Consider the following 20,329-nt stretch of genomic DNA (forward strand, 5'->3'; position numbering starts at 1 on the left):
TCAACAGGTGTCTCAGGGGGAATTGGGATGTGCAAGAAACACATTTAACTTCGTACTTATACTAGTGTGTAACAGGACAAATATAAGCAATCACCAATTTATTATTACTGAGTTCGAACCTGGGCCAGATGGTTCTCTTGCGTGGCAGAAGAGTGCATTAGCCAAGCCAAAGTCTATAGGCGATGGCATGAATGCACCTTTTCAGGTTTAGGCAAGGTTATTACACAAGCGTGGTCACCGAACCACCTCCGTTACACTTCACCCCCCTCTGACCTCCTCCTCCTCCTTGCAGAGATCCAGGTCACGGCACCAATGTGACTGAAACTTTGGCACTGTCAATGGTGCAGGTAAAGTAGCCGTCAGAGCTAGATGGGGGCTGTATTTGAAGTCTTTGGTTCCACCAAGTCTTAACTGAGTTTTTCTTTTTGAGGCTGCTGCTGGTTCGGTCATTTTGTTCCGATGACAGATAATAGCATCTTTCTAATGAAGTATATAAAATAAGCATTTGTTTAACAACATTGTAATGGATTTGTACAAATACATAATTTATTTGTCAGTAAACCTATACAACATTTACATTCTCTGCTGGGGTAATAGTTATTGAGGGTTAAGTTAGCAAATATTGTGCTTTATTACAAAAGAAAGCCTCAAGCAGTAAACATGTCAAGCACACACAATCCTGAGTAATACAAACAAGGTAATAAACAAAAGGGGTCTTTAAAGTTTAAGAAAATACTTAAATAATAGTATTTACAATTAGATATTATAATTACAAATTACCTTATAATCCACTTTATACAGTTCATTTTGGTCAGCAAATAGGACACTTTCAATCAGATATTGTTTATCAGCAATTGACGTGTTTGAGAGTATATACAACACAAATACTTACAACAATTAAAAAATATTTTACAACAATAAACATGAAACACAAAAATTTAATTAACTTCAAGTAGAGAAGGGCATTTCCATCAAAAAGACCCCATGAGGACCAACATATAAAGTTCATAGGAACATATCAAATTGGGTGTAAAATGAAAGCTAAGAGTCTATATCTTTTGGAAATGAAGGCATAGATACATTTTTCAACCATTTTCCATCTGAAAAATTAGGCATGAGTAAAGGCTTTGATTTCTGGTTAAACAGATGGAAAAGATCTACCAGAAAATGTCTTAAGGTATTAGAAATACATCAAAACAAAATAATGTTGAAGTAAAGACCCCTGCCAATTAACATCAACACATATTTAGTTTTGGAGAAAATAATAAATATTGCCTTGTAATTCCGTTACCAAAAACGTTTATATCTTTAAGATATTTTCTAATTTTGTTCCCTCATGAGGAGGGAGGTTAATGAAACTTCACAGAAGCAACAAGTAAAGGTAGAACTACAGTACTAATTAGTTATAGTGATTTTACTGATATCGATTTTGTTTATGAATTATTAAGTGATTAAAACTCGTAATTCTGTTACCAAATCGGTAACAGATATTACCAAAACATCTATAATGGAATTACTGCAACTAAATTGGCTACAATGGGAAATCATAATAGTCACAAACCACAGTTGTGTCATCTGCTACTGTCCTCCCTTCCAATGGTATACTGTTATGTTCAGCTCATAAGTGTTTTCTTTGTCTTTCTGTCATCTGGTGGTCACAACAAGAGTGTTAGAACAGTCTGAGTCTGGACAACCCCTCCCTCTCTCTCTCCCTCTCTCTCTCTCTGCCTTTCTCTCTCACTCTCCAGTTAATGTCACCTCTCCCAGCTCTTACGGACACCTACCCATGAGCCCCCTGTCTTTCCATTTACTGTAACCACTATCCTCACCCACTGAGCACCGACCGACACCGGACGTCCATGGACGTTGAAAAGTAGTTGAAATTTGGTCAGTCCACCCTGGCCTTGATTTCAACACCCACAGACGGATCAGACTGGACCAAATCTGAACCTATCATAGACACGTTTCACAAGTTTGGATAGCACAGTACAGGACAGTACAGTGAGTAGAGCACATTAGAGTACAGTACAGTACAGTACAGACAATTATACTATAGTTAGAGTATAGCACAGTACAGTAAAGTGCAGTGCAATACTGTACAGTAGAGCACACTACAGTAGAGTACAGTATAATGTACTGAACTCTACTGTTCCGAACTATATTGTACTGTACTGAACTGTACTCTACTGTGATCTGCTGTGCACTATGTGATGTCCAAACTTGAGAATTACATTCATATCCATAATTATGCATTTTTGTGTAGTACAGTTCAGGGACCCATGATGTAATTCCGTTTCCGTAATTCTGTTACCGGGTGTAAATCCACTTCAGTTACTGTAGTTCAATAATCAAAATTGATTTTTTTCAAACTCAAGGTGTCATGTCATAGCTGACACCCCATTCTTTCTGCAGACATCTTTGAATCTTAATTCGGAGCAGATATTTAACAGATATTTGGAAAACGTGGTTGCATAAAAACCTGAGGGAGATTTTATCATCATTCTGTTACCAAAGTTTGTATCTGCAGAGTTCTTCCACTAAATTTGTTTTTGTAAATGTATTAGTGGAAATTGTTAAAAGTAGTTTTTGTGCGTAGAGTCGTATGGTTTGTTAAACATTGAAATAAATCGTTTTTGTCAAACATAGTGTAATTCCATTACCATGGAATTGCCCTGAATTAAACATAACATTTATTAACTCAAATCTGTTAGTTTCCAACACCCCTTTTAGTTTCTCCTTTTTTGATTGATATTTGTTTCCTGACACAGAACAGTATTTCAACATGAAAACACCATCACTTCCTCATTTTCAAAATGTCCTTGTTTGCTTGACAAACCTGCTCCATAAAAGTTGATAAAGAAGCAGCACTACTCTAAGTAGGATAGGGATGAAATCCCTCTTTGCTATTAGTTGCTGTGGATAATTCAGGATTGGCAGTGGAATAGGTCTGACCATTCAGGAGGAAAAAGGGGTAATTTATAGGAGTGGGCTCACACAGGGGAGGGACATACTTTGTAGTGCTAGTGAGAGGTGGGAGGGAGCGCAGAGATTGTTGCGCTGTATTTCCTGCTGGTACAGATGGAGGAGGCTGGAGAGGAGAGGAAGACAGACTAGACCAGGAAGACTGATGAATTTGCTCTGATAGGACATGCTCTCTGATGGGGGGATGACCATTGTCCCTAACCCCAATCCACAGAGGATGCACTGGCCTCAGATCACTTCCTGTTGTGTTCTGGGGGTTGTTGGGGATCCAGCTTTGGGTCCACTGTTGCCACCCATCTGATTTACTTCCTACCCCTCCCAATGAGGCAGGTAACTGGATCTGTGAGTTTGGCACTGTCCCAGTTTTACTAGTCCTTAGACAGGCCCTGATTTCAGGGTAGGGTGGCACAGGTTGGGGTAAGAAAGATGCAGGGATATTCCTCTCCATTGCATGCGTATCACGTGACCTTTCAACCCAGTTTACTACCTGGCTCTTGGCAAGATTCTCTTGGTGTGTCCAAGCCTGGAAATGGGCTGCAGGGTTGTTTGGGGGTTTGGCCAAGTGGTATACATCTGGGTTATCCCTGTTGGGGCTTGAGTTGGAGAGAAGAAAAAAAGACAAAAGTTAGATGATCGAAAGTGTTTATATTTTCCCTCATCCAAAACCATTACTTAGTGATTTCTATTACGGTACGAATACATGACATGTCAATTGCTACTTTGTTAATCCATGTTTTGCTTCTGATACACCAGGGAAATAACAGTGAGCCCCATTGGCCTATTGACACAAACCAACATTTTAATTTACTTACGATCTTGTGAGGTCTATTACTGGCATAGACCCATGTTCAGCATGTTTCTTCTGGAAAATAAACCATACAGCAATAAAAACACAGTACAATTGTTCTCTTTTTACTAGTTGAAAAATCTCACCATAGGAAACGTTACTGAAGGCAATTTCAATTATTTGATATCATACGTATGTATTATCTACCAAAAAATGGAAATAAATCAACAAACCTCAGCACAGCGAGTATTCTCCATAGGCAATCTCCTCCGACCCCGACCTCTAGCTCGATAGACTCTGTTGGCCAGTCTGACTCTCTGTGTTGGGGTCCCTGTCTTAACCATGAGCTGGGTCCTATTTGACAAGCTTGTATGCGACAGTGAGACACCAGATTCGGTCACTCCATAGACAATTTGTGGATTTGCTTTCTTGTATTTCGCCAGCGGCTCATGCTTCGCACCCTGTTTCGCGTCCCTCCACACCAGTATCTTCGAAGCGTCATACAAGATGTGTTCCATGCCAAACCAAGACGTCTTGCTGACCATCGTGTTGCTGCAAGCTTTCAAATAGCAGATTTTCTCCTGAAGAAATCGGAACACCATGGCAAGGTGCTCTGCCTTTCCAACATCGAATCCGGCTTCCAACTTGTCTGTGGGAGTCTCTGTGAAAGTAGTCACAAGCCCCTGGACCCTCTGTAAACGTTCCACACTGTTGCCAAAATTGACCATGCAAGACAGTGGTATAGATAGGAAGAAGTTCTGTATGTCTGAGGGAGTTCGTAATACAGCCTCAATCTCCAGCCTTTCTCTTTTGCTTTTGAGATACATGTAGTAAGACATTTCTGGGGCCCTTTGCAGCTGTTGATTCAATGTAGAGACAGCTAAATGGTACCTCTGCAATGCAATTGGGCCTTCATTGACAATACTTTGTTGGAAAGAGGAATATAAAAGAGGACTGCTGCTGAAATCCCATCTTCCCTTTAAAGAGTTCCCCATACAGGGTGGGATCATACCACAGCAGACTTCTAAATGTAGATTGTCCACTCAAATATCGCATCTTGTTATCTACAAACTGCCAGGCCTCCATCATTATCTGGAGATCCAGGAAAGAATTCAATGCCTCGTACTTCAGTTCCATTGGTACAGGAGGACACTCCAGATTTCGCTCTAAAATCTGATCTCTTGAGACGATTGTTGTATTGGCCTCAACATTCTGTTTTCTCTCAAAGTTTAAGCTGAAGTACTGCAGCATGACTTTGCTTTTGGCTCGCAACGGGCAAAGTTCAACCAAGGAAGCAGCTTTGTCTCCATGCATTAATACGTTTGAGATATCAGCCACACTGAAGTTTCTATGAAAATACCTAGTGTTCAGCTTTACAATGTGGGTTGTTGGCTTCTGGTTGGCGTTTTCTTTTGTTTTACAAAATTCTGAATACTCAGGTTCTAATTCTGCTAGTGCTTTGAGCATGGTCATGTTGTTTGCATCAAGAGTGCAATTTTTCTGTCTTTGCCATTCTTTTGAGGCATCATTTTCTGCATTTGTAATATCATGGTTAATGTCAGGTACAGTTGTGGAGATTTCTACTTCAGTGGTTTTCTTGTCCATAGGAGTTTGAGTGGACTTTTCAGGGACTTCCAACAAGGAAGTACTATCAGGGCTAATGCAAGGAATGCTATAACAATCTTTGTTGTTACCTCTTGTTTTCGCCTCTTGTTCCTGTTCTTTACTATGAATCAGGTCATTCTCTGTGTTGATAATCAGACTGCATATCTCTATTGGGAGAGGCATTGCATTTGGTCTCAGATTGGGCAACTCCACCCTGTCAAGGACAACCAGTTGAACTGGTTGCTCCTTATGGTTGTTGACATTCTGGAGAGTTTCACAAATCTGTGGCAAGTTCATTTCCACAGTTTCACAGAGTGTATCTGATGTCTTTGGCTCTGGTTTCTTAACAATGGACTCAAATTTAGTCAAGTAATCTCTTAATGTAGTGATGAGTTTCACCTCCCTGGGAGGTGTGTCGATTTGGTCTTCTTGTTCCTGTGAGGTGCAGTAATGTGTTCTATCTGATGTGTCTGCTTTCTCTGTCTCCATTTTACCATAAGTATGCTGCAAAACCAGAGCCATCTCTTTATGTGGTTTGGGTGTGGTTGAATTGAACTCACTGCTGCAAAGAATCTCGATGGCAGCATCTAAGGGAAACTCCATGTTCTCAGAAGCTGAAATTCTCTCTTTAGCAGGGGCTATAACACTATTGGTCTCTTCCCCATCTTTGATAGAGTCTGTATCAGCTTGTAATCCCTTTTCTTTCGGCAGATCCTCCTCCTGTTTTTTCAACTCAGTTTCCCCCTCATTGTCTTGACTTATATCCACAATATTGGTACATTTCGGTGGAGGCAATTTGTTCTGAGGAGAAGTGGAATTACTCTGGGTTTCCTGAGATGTTTCTGTGTTATGTGGCTTGCCTTCGTTGCAAGTTCTGCTTGTAGACAGATCATGTGCTTACTCAATGTGTTGAAGGATTTCCACAAAGTTGCTTGCGGTGGTCCCAGAACTGGATTTTGCAGCCTCTTCATTGATCAATTCTATGGCTGACGAAGTTGAGGTTGTGTCAACAGCATCAGCTACCTGCTTCTCCTTGTTGATCTTTTCATTTCCATCCCTCATAGAAGGATTTGTTTCTAACTCTCTAATTGGTGTCTTCAGATGTTTCTTCTCAAAATGATTACCTCTCAGAAGTTCATTATCATCTGATGTTGGGCTGGAAGGTATAGACTTTGCAGGAGCATTGCATACATTGCTTTGGCTGTATATTATGTTGTGATTGAATGTCCCCCAACGGTTGCCTCTCCTAAAATCTTTCATTATCTTCATGATGATGATTTTTCTTGATTTTATGGGAACTCGCTTTGAGGTCTTTGAGTAGTCTGACACAGATATGTTCTGAGCTGTAGCTTTTGATGATTTCAATTTAGAACATGATTTGTGTTTGTTCCCCAAAGTTCTATCTCTGATGTTTCTTCTGACCTTGTTGGGGGAAAAGTTCCTGTTTTTGTGGGGAACATTCAAATGGTCCTTTTCCCTCTGTGCAAATTGCATCTGCATATGACCTGTAATGGCTTTGTAGGATGAATTTGATGTTTCTGAGTATGGAAGGTCAGTGATCGGTTTTTCAATGATAGATCTCTTTTTCACTCTTGAATGTTGATAATGTCTCATTTTCCTTACTGATGCATTTTCCTTTCCTTTGTATTGCTCTGCCATCATTTTGATTAATTTGTCATTACGTGCATGTGCTCTGTTGTTGGTGGTGTAGGTGGTGGTTGCTTTCAGAACACCGTCAATGGGTGTGTTTTCAGTGATATTGCTGTTGTTGGTAAGCTTTTCATTTTCCTGTACAGTTGGTGAGGCTTGAGTTTCTGGAGGGCATTCCGACACTGAAAATATCTTGGACAAAGAGGGTGATTCTGTGACAGCTGAGTATTCTCTGTCAGCATTTATTGTGATGCGAAGGTTACATCCCTCTCCCCTATCTACTTGGTTTGGGTTGTAGGACCGAAGGATTGATTTATTGGTGTCCGTGGGTCTATCTTTACATTTTGGTTTAAGGTAATGTTTATCAGGAAATGAGCATGCTCCGTTTTGATTAGGTGAAAGAAAGAGCTCACTGAGTTGCAGCCTATTATATAGAAAACTGTAGACTGTATCTTTGGCTTGTGAATCATCAGCCTGACATTCCTCAGTATTATCAGCTATGCCATCACAGGTAGAATATGTCTTAGATTCCTTTTCTTGATCTTGGCCAGTTCCATACCCTTCTCTGTTTTTCTGAACAAGCCTTTCATGATCTTGACTTGACTTGACTCCAGGAAAGACATCAGCACTCACAACTTCCTCAGATATTTCCATATCATGAACCTCCTCACAAGAATCCATGATATCAGTATGGCTCTCATAAATGACTGGACACCTTGGTTCTGATGATTTTCCGTTCGCCATTGTGTCAACCACTAGAGCATTTGAGGGTTCTCCCTCTGTTGCTAAGATAGGTTCACACCTCAGTTCTCTGATCTGTCTGCTTCCCTCAGAGATTATAGGTACAGTATCTTGGCTTTTTCCCTCTGTTACTGAATTTAGTTTGGAGCTTGCCTCTGTGTTCCGTCTGCTTGCATCCGAGTTTGCATTTAGAGCATCCTGAGGTTTTTGCTCTGTTACTGAGTTAAGATTGGACCTCACCTCTGTGTCCTGCCTGCTTTCAGATGTTGCAGTTTGGTTGACAGTCTGGGGATGGAATGGAATCTGTGTGTCATTTTTCATAGCGGTTTCATCTTGCTGTTCCACAGTGATTTTGTGCCCATCCTCTTCCGTTGTTTTTGTGAGACATGTAGTGGTGGGTTCAGGGCTGCAAAGGTTAATATCCTCCGGTTCCATATTGTCTGTATTCCTCTCAAGTGGGAGTGCCACATTTTCCTCCACAGCCCCACAGACAGATAATAGATTATGGATTGAGATTTCTGGTATAACTTTTGAATTCTGATCACCATTTGTTATGTTTTGGGGCAGATTGTGTCGTCTCACCTGCTGCTCCATGTATGCACTACTGTCCCCATGAGTCTTTTGACTACTGTTGCACATCTCCCCTGTGTCTGTGCTGGACAAGCAAATGTTTTCACTTCCTGGTTTACATAGCCGCCCAGGATCTGCCATGGTGACCTTGTCATTTTGATTGAGTAGACACTTGGACTTCTGAAAATAGGTTGCATAAAAATTGGTTCTCTCTAATAATGTATTTTTCTCATCAAATGACAGATGTTGTAGAGACCAAATGTTTTCCTTCCTCTCCTCCTTAGTCAGATGAAAATATGTAGAAGACTTCTGGAATTTCATTTTAAGCATTCTAGACGATGGCTGATTATCAGTTGTGGGTATCACAGAGGAAGCAACTGAACTATTCACCAAAGGACCAATAGAACAACCTCTTGGTGTGTCAGGTTGGCATGGTTTTGGATCATTCTTAATTCCAGTTTCCCTGATCTTTTTCTCCTGCTTTGGTAAATCTTGGAGATACTTATGCTCTGGCTTCTCGTTCAATTTGCAGACAGAGGTACTTGTTTGTTGACCCCTCTCTGACTCCATGGAAATCGAACTCTGCATGTTGCTAGTTTCTCGTGCCTACAATCTGGGATCCTTAATCACACGTGAAGAATAAACTATAGTAGACACCGGTTCCAACGTACCTGTTGCAGATGTAGACTGTTGCCATGAGTTATCCTGGTTCGTGGATAGAGTATTCAGAACTTGTTGACAAGACTGGACTTGGTTTCCTGAGTGGAGTTTATTTAGGTCAATTCGAGCTATTCCAGCATAGCTTGGGGTCTGTAAATGCATAGGGTCAGTAACCAGTTCATTGTCCTCCAGGAATGGAATTGAACCAATGAATGGTGGCAGAAAATTAAATGGGGTCAAGGGTTGTTGAGGATTCCAGGAACTACATGTTGGTGGTAGTTGGTCGCAGGAACTTAAGGGAGGTGGAGGCGGTGGGGGCTGGGCATTAAAGGGTGGTGGAGGCAATGGTGGTTGGACACAAGAACTAAAGGGTTGTGGAGGCTGGTCACAGGAACTAAAGGGTGATGGGGGTGGTGGGGGCTGGACACAGAGACTAGAGGGTGGTGGAGGTTGGACAGAAGAACTAAAGGGTGGTGGAGGCGGTGGTAGCTGGACACGGGAACTAAAGGGTGGTGGGGGTTGGTCGAAGGAACTATAGGGTGGAGGTGGCGGTGGGGGCTGGACACAGGAACTAAAGGGTGGTGGAGGCTCATCACAGGGACTAAAGGGTGGTGGGGGTTGGTCACAGGAACTATAGGGTGGTGGAGGCTCATCACAGGGACTAAAGGGTGGTGGAGGTTGGTCACAGGGACTATAGGGTGATGGGGGCGGTGGGGGCTGGACACAGGGACTAAAAGGTGGAGGAGGTTGGTCACAGGGACTAAAGGGTGATGGGGGCGGTGGGGGCTGGACACAGGGACTAAAAGGTGGAGGAGGTTGGTCACAGGGACTAAAGGGTGGTGGAGGTTGGTCACAGGTACTATAGGATGGTGGAGGCTGGTTGCAAATACTAAAGGGTGGTGGGACCTGGTCGCTGCCATTGTGATACGATTGGCCTGGGATTTATGTGATGTTTTGGAAGTTTTGTTGATCAACTCTGTATCCCGGCGTATGACTTTCAGTTGTCCCAAAATGTTTGAATGTCACAGACGCATTCTGTCCTCTTCCCACTCTCTGTGCCAATGTGCAGGTCGCCAAACATTCCACTGAATCTGTAAAGGATGAAATATTGGATGAAACAAAAAACATTAATACTACATAGCCTATAGTTTGTGTATATTCAATATAAAACATGGATCATCAGCTGATGAAATATATGTGCTGGAATCTAGTAATTTAAACACTTAATCTGGTTATGGTAATTCCACACCCTTTGTCTTTGGCCCCAGTATTATAGATTGAACTGGAGTGCTAGTCGATGTGGACAGAGAAGTATTTACAGCAGGAACCAATGAAACCATAGCATATGGCAAACATTGCCTTGGTCTCAATTTTAGCTCCTGGTTTTCATTGTAGTCAAACAGGAACACCTGTAAACAGAGAATGTGTCAAGTCATGGTCATTTGGTCACATATCAAGTCATGGTCAAGAGTAGTGAACTTAAAACTTGAAAATATATTTTATTGTGGAGATAGAGAATGTAAGTGGGGAAAGATGGAGAGAGGTTGTGTCAAAGGGCAGTAAGCCGGATTCTAACCTATGCCGACACCATAAATATATGTGCTGGAGGCTATGGATTTACCACTAGACCAGCCGGGCCACTAAAGGAGTTAACTTACAGATGAGCTCAAGACTTGCTGAGACAAGCTGTCCCGGGGGGCAGCGGAGTCTTTGGACATGTAACAATCGTAATTCACAGTCAGATCATGTATGCTGTTTCTTCCGAAAAATTTAGGTACCTTTTTCACCTTGCCAAAGAGAGCCTTAGGAAGAAAAGCAAAAGTGTATGTTTTACTTGCTTGTTGAATAGAGATATTTTTTTATTTAATATATTTATTATATCTATTTTTTGTGGGGGGGGGTTAGGTTTATCAACAATTATCATATTGACAAGTATTTCCATCTAACCTTGAAAATGATGAGGATTTTTCCAGCAGGTGTGTTGCCACTGATATTGACGGGTTTCCCAGAGAGTGTTGATCTGTGTTCTCAACCTTCAGTCCGTGTTGATAAATTTGCATCGCTTTTTGGTCGGACGTGACCAAAAAACAGAACCTCTCCTCCATTTCTCTGACGTGTCTATCCTTTAAACACATTTCAGACCTGAGAAATAGAAACATGGAAGTCAATTACTGGCCGAGAGGGTTATGCAATATAACATCTACAGTATTCAACTTATATTAGTAATTTTCCTAATTAGGCAATTACATTTAACATAAAACGATTGTTGGGAAAACTTAGAAATGATGAATGTGCAATTTCCACACACAGTGATACTTAAACTTTAAAGAGAACACTAGATAGCGGATAACAACACCCTCTATATAGAAGTACATTTATATTTTTGAAAGACGATAACAATGCAATAGAACAGGATGTGTAGGATATTAGATAGATAGGTGTTTTCAGTCTATAACTCTGAGGGATATTAATTTTGATCAAATCAAATTGTATTTGTCACATGCTTCGTAAACAAACAGTGAACTTCTTAGGGGCACTTCCCAACAATGCAGAGATATTTTTTGTTGTTGTTGAAATAATAGCAAAGTAACATAAGGAGTAAATACACAATGAATATACACGGGGTACCAGTACAGAGTCGATGTGCAGGGGTACGAAGTAATTGAGGTAGATATGTACATATACAGTACCAGTCAAAAGTTTGGACACACCTACTCATTCAAGGGGTTTTCTTTATTTGTACTATTTTCTACATTGTAGAATAATAGTTTAGACATCAAAATTATAAAATAACACATATGGAATCATGTAGTAACCAAAAAAGTGTTAAACAAATCAAAATATATTTGAGATTTGAGATTCTTCAAATAGCCACCTTTTTCCTTGATGACAGCTTTTCACACTCTTGACATTCTTTCAACCAGCTTCACCTGGAATGCTTTTCCAACAGTCTTGAAGGAGTTCCAACATATGCTGAGCACTTGTTGGCTGCTTTTCCTTCACTCTGCCGTCCGACTCATGCCAAACCATCTCAATTGGGTTGAGGTCGGGGGATTGTGGAGGCCAGGTCATCTGATGCAGCACTCCATCACTCTCCTTCTTGGTAAAATAGCCCTTACCCAGCCTGGAGGTGTGTTGGGTCATTTTCCTGTTCAAAAACAAATGATAGTCCCACTAAACCCAAACCAGATGGGATGGCGTATCGCTGCAGAATGCTGTGGTAGCCATGCTGGTTAAGTATGCCTTGAATTCTAAATAAATCACAGACAGTGTCACCAGCAAAGCACCCCCACACCATCACACCTCCTCCTCCATGCTTTACGGTGGGAACTACACATGCAGCATCATCCATTTCACCAACACGCGTCTCACAAAGACTCTCCAATTTGAACTCCAGACAAACTGACAAATTTCCACTTGTCTAATATCAATTGCTTGTGTTTCTTGGCCTAGGCAGGTCTCTTCTTCTTATTGGTGTCCTTTAGAAGTGGTTTCTTTGCAGGAATTCGACCATGAAGGCCTGATTCACACAGTCCCCTCTGAACTGTTGATGTTGAGATGTGTCTGTGACTTGAACTCTGTGAAGCATTTATTTGGGCTGCAATTTCTGAGGCTGGTATCTCTAATGAACTTATCCTCTGCAGCAGAGGTAACTCTGGGTCTTCCATTCCTGTGGCGGTCCTCATGAGAGCCAATTTCATCATAACGCTTGATGGTTTTTGCGACTGCATTTGAAGAAACTTTCAAAGTTCTTGAAATGTTCCGTAGTGACTGACCTTCATGTCTTAAAGTAATGATGTTGTTTCTCTTTGCTTATTTGAGCTGTTCTTGCCATAATATAGACGTAGTATTTTACCAAATAGGGCTATCTTCTGTATACCCCCCCTACCTTGTCACAACACAACTGATTGGCTCAAACGCATTAAGAAGGAAAGAAATTCCACAAATTAACTTTTAAGAAGGCACACCTGTTAATTGAAATGCATTCCAGGTGACTACCTCATGAAGCTGGTTGAGAGAATGACAAGAGTGTGCAAAGTTGTCATCAAGGCAAAGGGTGGCTATTTGAAGAATCTCAAATATAAAATATATTTAGATTTGTTTAACACTTTTTTGGTTACTACATGATTCCATATGTGTTATTTCTGAGTTTTGATGTCTTCACTATTATTCTACAATGTAAAAAATAGTAAAAATAAATAAAAACACTTGAATGAGTAGGTGTGTCCAAACTTTTGAAGTTTTGAGAATGACACAAATATTAATTTTCACAAAGTCTGCTGCCTCAGTTCTTATGATGGCAATTTGCATATCCTCCAGAATGTTATGAAGAGTGATCAGATTAATTGCAAAGTCCCACTTTGCCATGAAAATGAACTTAATCCCCAAAAGTTCTACTGCATTTCAGCCCTGCCACAGAAGGACCAGCTGACATCATGTCAGTGATTCTCTCGTTAACACAGGTGAGAGTGTTGACGAGGACAAGGCTGGAGATCACTCTGTCATGCTGATTGAGTTAGAATAACAGACTGGAAGCTTTAAAAGGAGGGTGGTGCTTGAAATCATTGTTCTTCCTCTGTTAACCATGGTTACCTGCAAGGAAACACGTGCCGTCATCATTGCTTTGCACAAAAAGGGCTTCACAGGCAAGGATATTGCTGTTAGTAAGATTGCACCTAAATCAACCATTTATCGGATCATCAAGAACTTAAAGGAGAGAGGTTCAATTGTTGTGAAGAAGGCTTCAGGGCGCCCAAGAAAGTCCAGCAAGCGCCAGGACCGTCTACTAAAGTTGATTCAGCTGCGGGATCGGGGCACCACCAGTGCAGAGCTTGCTCAGGAATGGCAGCAGGCAGGTGTGAGTGCATCTGCACGCACAGTGAGGCGAAGTCTTTTGGAGGATGGCCTGGTGTCAAGAAGGACAGTGAGGAAGCCACTTCTCTCCAGGAAAAACATGATATTCTGCAAAAGGTACAGGGATTGGATTGCTGAGGACTGGGGTAAAGTCATTTTCTCTGATGAATCCCCTTTCCGATTGTTTGGGGCATCCGGAAAAAAGCTTGTCCGGAGAAGACAAGGTGAGCGCTACCATCAGTCCTGTGTCATGACAACAGTAAAGCATCCTGAGACCATTCATGTGTGGGGTTGCTTCTCAGCCAAGGGAGTGGGCTCACTCAACATTTTGCCTAAGAACACAGCCATGAATAAAGAATGGTACCAACACATCCTCCGAGAGCAACTTCTCCCAACCATCCAAGAACAGTTTGGTGACGAACAATGCCTTTTCCAGCACGATGGAGCACCTTGCCATAATGAAAAAGTGACAACTAAGTGGCTCGGGGAGCTCCCCAGAACTTAATCCCATTGAGAACTTGTGGTCAATACTCAAGAGGCGGGTGGACAAACAAAAACCCACAAATTCTGACAAACTCCAAGCATTGATTATGCAAGAATGGGCTGCCATCAGTCAGGATGTGGCCCACATTTTAATTGACAGCATTCCAGGGCGGATTGCAGAGGACTTGAAAAAGAAGGGTCAACACTGCAAATATTGACTCTTTGCAAAAACGTAATGTCATTGTCAATAAAAGCCTTTGACAGTAATGGAATGCTTGTAATTATACTTCAGTATACCATAGTAACATCTGACAAAAATATCTAAAAACACTGAAGCAGCAAATTTCGTGAAGTCATTCTCAAAACTTTTGACCACGACTGTAGGTAGGGATAAAGTGACTAGGCAACAGGATAGATAATAAACAGTAGCAGCAGCGTATGTGATGAGTCAAAAGAGTAAGTGCAAAAATGATAAAATAGTCCAGGTAGCTATTGGTTAACTATTTAACTAACTATTTAGCAGTCTTATGGCTTAGGGCTAGAAGCTGTTCAGGGTCCTGTTGGTTCCAGACTTGATGCATCGGTACCGCTTCCCGTGCGGTAGCAGAGAGAACAGTCTATGACTTGGGTGGCTGGAGTCTTTGACAATTTTTAGGGCCTTCCTCTGACACTGCCTGGTACAGAGGTCCTGGATGGTAGGGAGCTCGGCCCCAGTGATGTGCTGGGCCGTACGCACTACCCTCTGTAGCACCTTGCGGTCGGATGCCAAGCAGTTGCCATACCAAGCAGTGATGCAGCCAGTCAAGATGCTCTCAATGGTACAGTAGTATAACCTTTTGAGGATCTGAGGGCCCATGCCGAATATCTTCAGCCTCCTGAGGGTGATGTGGACGCCTAGGAACTTGAAGCTCTCGACCTGCTCCACTACAGCCCCGTCGATGTGGATGGGGCGTGCTCGTCCCTCCGTTTTCTGTAGTCCACTATCAGGTCCTTTGTCTTGCTGACGTTGAGGGAGAGGTTGTTGTCCTGGCACCACACTGCCAGGTCACTGACCTCTCTATAGGCTGTCTCATCGTCGTCGGTGATTAGGCCAACCACCGTTGTGTCGTCAGCAAACTTAATGATGGTGAACGCTGAGCTATAGTCAATGAACAGCATTCTCACATAGGTGTTCCCCTTGTCCAGGTGGGAGAAGGCAGTGGATCTGTTGGGGCGTATGCAAATTGGAGTGGGTCCAGGGTGTCTGGGATGATGGTGTTGATGTGAGCCATGAACAGCATTCAAAGCATTTCATGGCTACAGATGTGAGTGCTACGGAGTGATAGTTATTTAGACAGGTTACCATGGCGTTTTTGGGCACAGGGACTATGGGGGTCTGCTTGAAACATGTAGTTATTACAGACTGTGTCAGGGAGTGGTTGAAAATGTCAATGAAGACATTTGCCAGCTGGTCAGCGCATGCTCAGAGTACACGTCCTGGTAATCCGTCTGGACCCACGGCCTTGTGAATGTTATCTTGTTTAAAGGTCTTACTCACATCGGCAACGGAGAGCGAGATCACACTGTCACCCGGAACAGCTGATGCTCTCATGCATGGTTCAGTGTTGCTTGCCTCGAAACGAGTATAGAAGGAATTTAGCTTGTCTGGTAGGCTCGTGTCACTGGGCAACTCGGCTGGATTTCTCTTTGTAATCTGTGATAGTTTGTGAAGTCCTGCCATATCCGACAAGTGTCAGAGCCGGTGTAGTAGGATTCGATCTTAGTCATGTGTTGAGGTCGTAGCGGGATTTCTTATAAGTATCCCGCTCCTTATAAGCGGCAGCACTAGCCTTTAGCTCAGTGAGGATGTTGCCTGTAATCCATGGCTTCGGGTTGGGATATGTACGTATGGTCACTGTTGGGACGATGTTGTCGATGCACTTATTAATGAAGCAGGTGACTGATAACATCCTACACCTGTTGCAGGAGAACTTTCCTGCAATGCAGGAAATGTAAAACTTGTAGTGCATTTGAGGTTTAAAAAGCTTTCTGAAGTTAGTAATTTCCACTTTGAAATTTCAGACTTGATTTTCCCTTATGAAAGATGTATCAACCCCTACAAAAATGCCCATTCATTATACTCCACATAAAAATTCACATTTCCTGTTGCTGCAGGATTTTTTTCCTGCTGTAGCAAACTGGCTCAAATTAAGATCCTACATCTGTACATACAACACTATGCAGTCCTGACTCCTACTAATAATTCTGCATATTTTCTACACATACAATATTAAACTCTGTACTGTATATGCATTCAGTTCTTGTGAAGAGATGCACTTATACCATTGAACATCTGTTGAATGTCACCTTTTTTCAGAGAACTCTCGCAGAAGCTCCTCGTTGTGTATTAGCTTGACATCATAACACTGCCAGGTGAGTGATATCTCCTTGCCCATGTCCAATCTGGACTCACTCAGAGTTAACTGTATCAGACCGTAGTCCCTGCTCTCTATGGGGCAGGGATCCAAAAGAGCTAGCCAAAAAGACATGCATATGTACAGGATTACTTGTAATTCAACAATCTAAAAAAATAAAAATAATGGCAAAACAATGTGAACCTTTTAGTTTGATCAGTATTGTTATTGTTGATATTAAATAGAATTTATATCACACTTTTTCAAGTGCTCAAAGAATTGTAAGGAGTGGCGCAGACCTTATGAGCTATCATGCTTGTTCAGATTGTCAAATGATTAACTGTTATTAACTATTGTTAACTATTAGCAGTACTATTACTATTATTAACTAGCAGTCAAGGTTTACCTACATACAGATGAGACTGTCATGATATTCTATGTCATGGGTTCTGAATGTGATTATGTTTCTCATACCTTTTCCATCTCCTCTCTTCTTTCTGAGAATGGTGGAGTTCCTCAGAGCCGGAGTCCCTACTGCCTGGGAAGAGCTTTGGGATAGAAGTGCCATCTCTCTTTTGCTACCGAGTGTCTCCATGGTGTCGGCCTCATCCAGAACATCACCATGTTAAAAGTCCACATGTCAGATCATGGCCAAGAAGACCCAAAGACCTTCCTCTTACTAGAAAACACCATTTTGTATTTTCTAAATCTGGAATGCTGTCACGGCATGTTTCTGATTGAGACACTTCCCCATTTCTGAGTAACATGATAACTTTATTTTTTACATATTTTTTTAAATATATTTTTTTGGGTGGTGGGTGTAGATTTGCTTTAATATTGCAGATAGATTGTAACTTCCATCAATGTAATTGTCTGCATCACTTCCAATCCCCCATATCTTTTTTTTCTCTCGCAAATATATACATATACATACATACATATAAAATATATTTCCCTTTATTACTTTCCAACCCCAAGATCCCTTTCCTAATTGGAGTAAACTAGTGAACAACAACACTTAGGCCTCTACTTCCAGCTTATACATACTATATACATTTTATGGACACAGTCAATTTTACAATAATTATATTTGGTTTGTTTTTACTCCTGAACTTCCTCTACCCTCAAACTCTCCGATCATTTTCATGATGTCCATCCGGTTTGCTTCTATATGCCATATCTTTCTAACTGTGCTCTTTCACAAAAGCTCTCAACCTATATACTTATTATGGACACAGTATGCTTTACATTAGTTATCTTGTTGTTATTAGTTGTTGTTAGTTGTTATTAGTCCCATCATTCAGATCCATTCAACACCTCCCATCTATCTCTTAACACCATCCATATTGGATTTGTATTTGCCATATATTTTTCAACTGTACTGTGATGTTTCACAAAAGTTCTGAACCCTTCTATTCTCATTGTTTCTACAGATTGTAAATTGAAAATAAACACTTTTTCTAAAAGTATTATTAAATTATTGATCGATTGACTATGACTTTTCAGATCACCCAGTAGTGCTATCTGCAGGGTTAGCTCCAGGTAAATATTGCAATCCTTCAGCCATTCCTGGACCTGTGACCAAAAACAAGCTACAAATGGACAGTACCAAAACAAATTATCTAATGATTCTGTCTCTTCGCAGCAAAATCTGCAGATAACTTTATTGCACAAGCGTTAAAGAATATTCCCAGCAGCAACTGCCAGTTAGTCAACCTTCTTCCCCATTTCCAAACAAAGATGGTTTGCATATCCAATCCTGTGTAGTTGTGGTATTTACCCTCATTCATCAAGATATACACTGTACTCTACTAATTTACAAAGTGCTGCATTCTCATTCATTAATTCTCACAGCAGAATAACAAGGACCTCATATTAATGACCTCATTCCGTATCGTCCTACCTTATCTTTCAGATTGTTCAATGATCTACCTCAGCCCACACATTCAATTTGTTTTCTCAGCAGGGCACAGTTCTAGGCACTTGCTTGAGCGGATCAGGATCAAAATGTAAATATGTGTATAGCTCTAATATCTCACCCAGTCTCACTAGTGTCAGGGTCTACCCAGTCCTGGAACATGTATGGTGTATCCAATGTCCTCTTGTTGTCTCAGTCGACCTTTGACCTTCCCTTACTGCTCTGATGTCTCTCAGCCCCCATTTGCTTGTTTTTAGATCATGTGACCCACATGACCATATACAGACATTATTGCCACGTAAAGTCCTTCTGTAGGCAATAAAAGTATTTTGAGAAAACAGATTCAACTTGACAGTTTCAACTTGAGTCCAAAGGTTGTACAACGCTGTCTATAACTGTGGAAATAAGTTGGCAAATTGGTTAATACAGACAGCTAGTAAACTATACTTGCTTTATAGTCAAATCAAAGGTTTGTTTCTATGTAATATCTGTTAACAGAGCAGCAACAAACTTGCTATGACCCATACTCCAAAACCTATTGGATAAATATTTCCGGAAATGGGAAAAGTGATATCATGTGTGTGTGAGCCTTCCCACATAGCTTTTGACGCAAGCAACCACAGAAACCAACTGTTAAATGGCACACAGGCCATGGACCGATAGAAATCACTCAAAAACAGTTCACCGTTTCTGGAGAGTATTACCTTTTGATTACATATTATAACCAAAGTAAAAAATTCTCCAAAAATATAAAGAAGTAGGTTATCCAATCACAATGGACGCACATCCAAAATGGTACCTAAAATGGATAAGTAAGCAGTCTTAAGTTCACATTTCTAGACTGGAAATGACAAAAGTGAGCTCATCCTCACAGGACTGTTTTTTAAGTGTGTGAATGGCATGTGAAACAAGTACAGCACAGACAGTTATTTGACAATCAGATGACAAACAGGTTTGGTTGGTTCATTAAAACTTGTTCTTCCTGTATACTTTTCGGCCATGAACCCTATGGCATGCATTCCAACAGCTTTATCTACTAGAGTGGGCACCTACAGTGCTATGAAAAAGTATTTGCCCCCTTTCTAATTTTCTCTACTTTTGCATATTTGTGATACTGAATGTTATTAGATCTTCAACCAAAACCTAATATTAGATAAAGGGAACATAAGTGAACAATTAACACAACAATTACATATTACAGTGATGTTTTTCTGAAGACTAACATGTTTTTGATAGACCACGAAACATAAAGTTTAATCTTTTGAAGAAGGTACACAAAAAATAAACAAAGTTATCAAAAATAAGCAGCAAATAACTGAAAAAGAGAATACATGTTCTCTTACCGTACTCAGAATCGTGCATTAAAATCCTTGAGCTTATCTCAAAAGCATTTGTCACTCAAATGTGTGTCATACAATTTGTACTTGCAATTTGAGGGACACTCTGCAAAGGGTTGCTGCAGGAGGAAATGGTGTCACGATCGTTAGAGTGAGTGGACCAAGGCGCAGCGTTGAAGGTGAACATATTTTATTTAATAGAGTAATCACCCGAACAAAACAACAAACGATACATGCAGTCCTACGGCACAAACCAAAAGGAACAAGATCCCACAACTACTGTGGGAAAACAGCCTGTCTAAATGTGGTTCCCAATCAGAGACAACCAGCAACAGCTGACACTCGTTGC

General features: G+C 41.1%; 1 long non-coding RNA gene across 5 annotated transcripts; it reads right to left on the reverse strand.

The window, feature by feature from the left end:
• Positions 1–361: 361 nt before the first annotated feature.
• On the reverse strand, positions 362–18,839 carry LOC311100236. 5 transcript variants are annotated; one of them, XR_014609810.1, is made up of 9 exons: positions 18,765–18,839; positions 17,200–17,404; positions 16,679–16,844; positions 10,943–11,137; positions 10,654–10,797; positions 10,245–10,404; positions 4,003–10,086; positions 3,795–3,844; positions 362–3,575 (listed from the first exon to the last, which is right to left on the reverse strand). It is a non-coding gene; the product is annotated as an uncharacterized lncRNA (long non-coding RNA). The 5 variants fall into 5 exon arrangements; XR_014609814.1 differs by lacking the exon at positions 18,765–18,839 and having other exon boundaries at positions 363–3,575; positions 4,003–8,515; positions 9,007–10,086; positions 17,200–17,644; XR_014609811.1 differs by lacking the exon at positions 18,765–18,839 and having other exon boundaries at positions 10,774–10,797; positions 17,200–17,644.
• Between the last annotated feature and the right edge of the window lie 1,490 nt (positions 18,840–20,329).

The sequence above is a fragment of the Coregonus lavaretus genome, assembly GCF_964263955.1.
Source record: "Coregonus lavaretus genome assembly, chromosome: 24".
Classification (NCBI taxonomy): Eukaryota; Metazoa; Chordata; class Actinopteri; order Salmoniformes; family Salmonidae; genus Coregonus; species Coregonus lavaretus.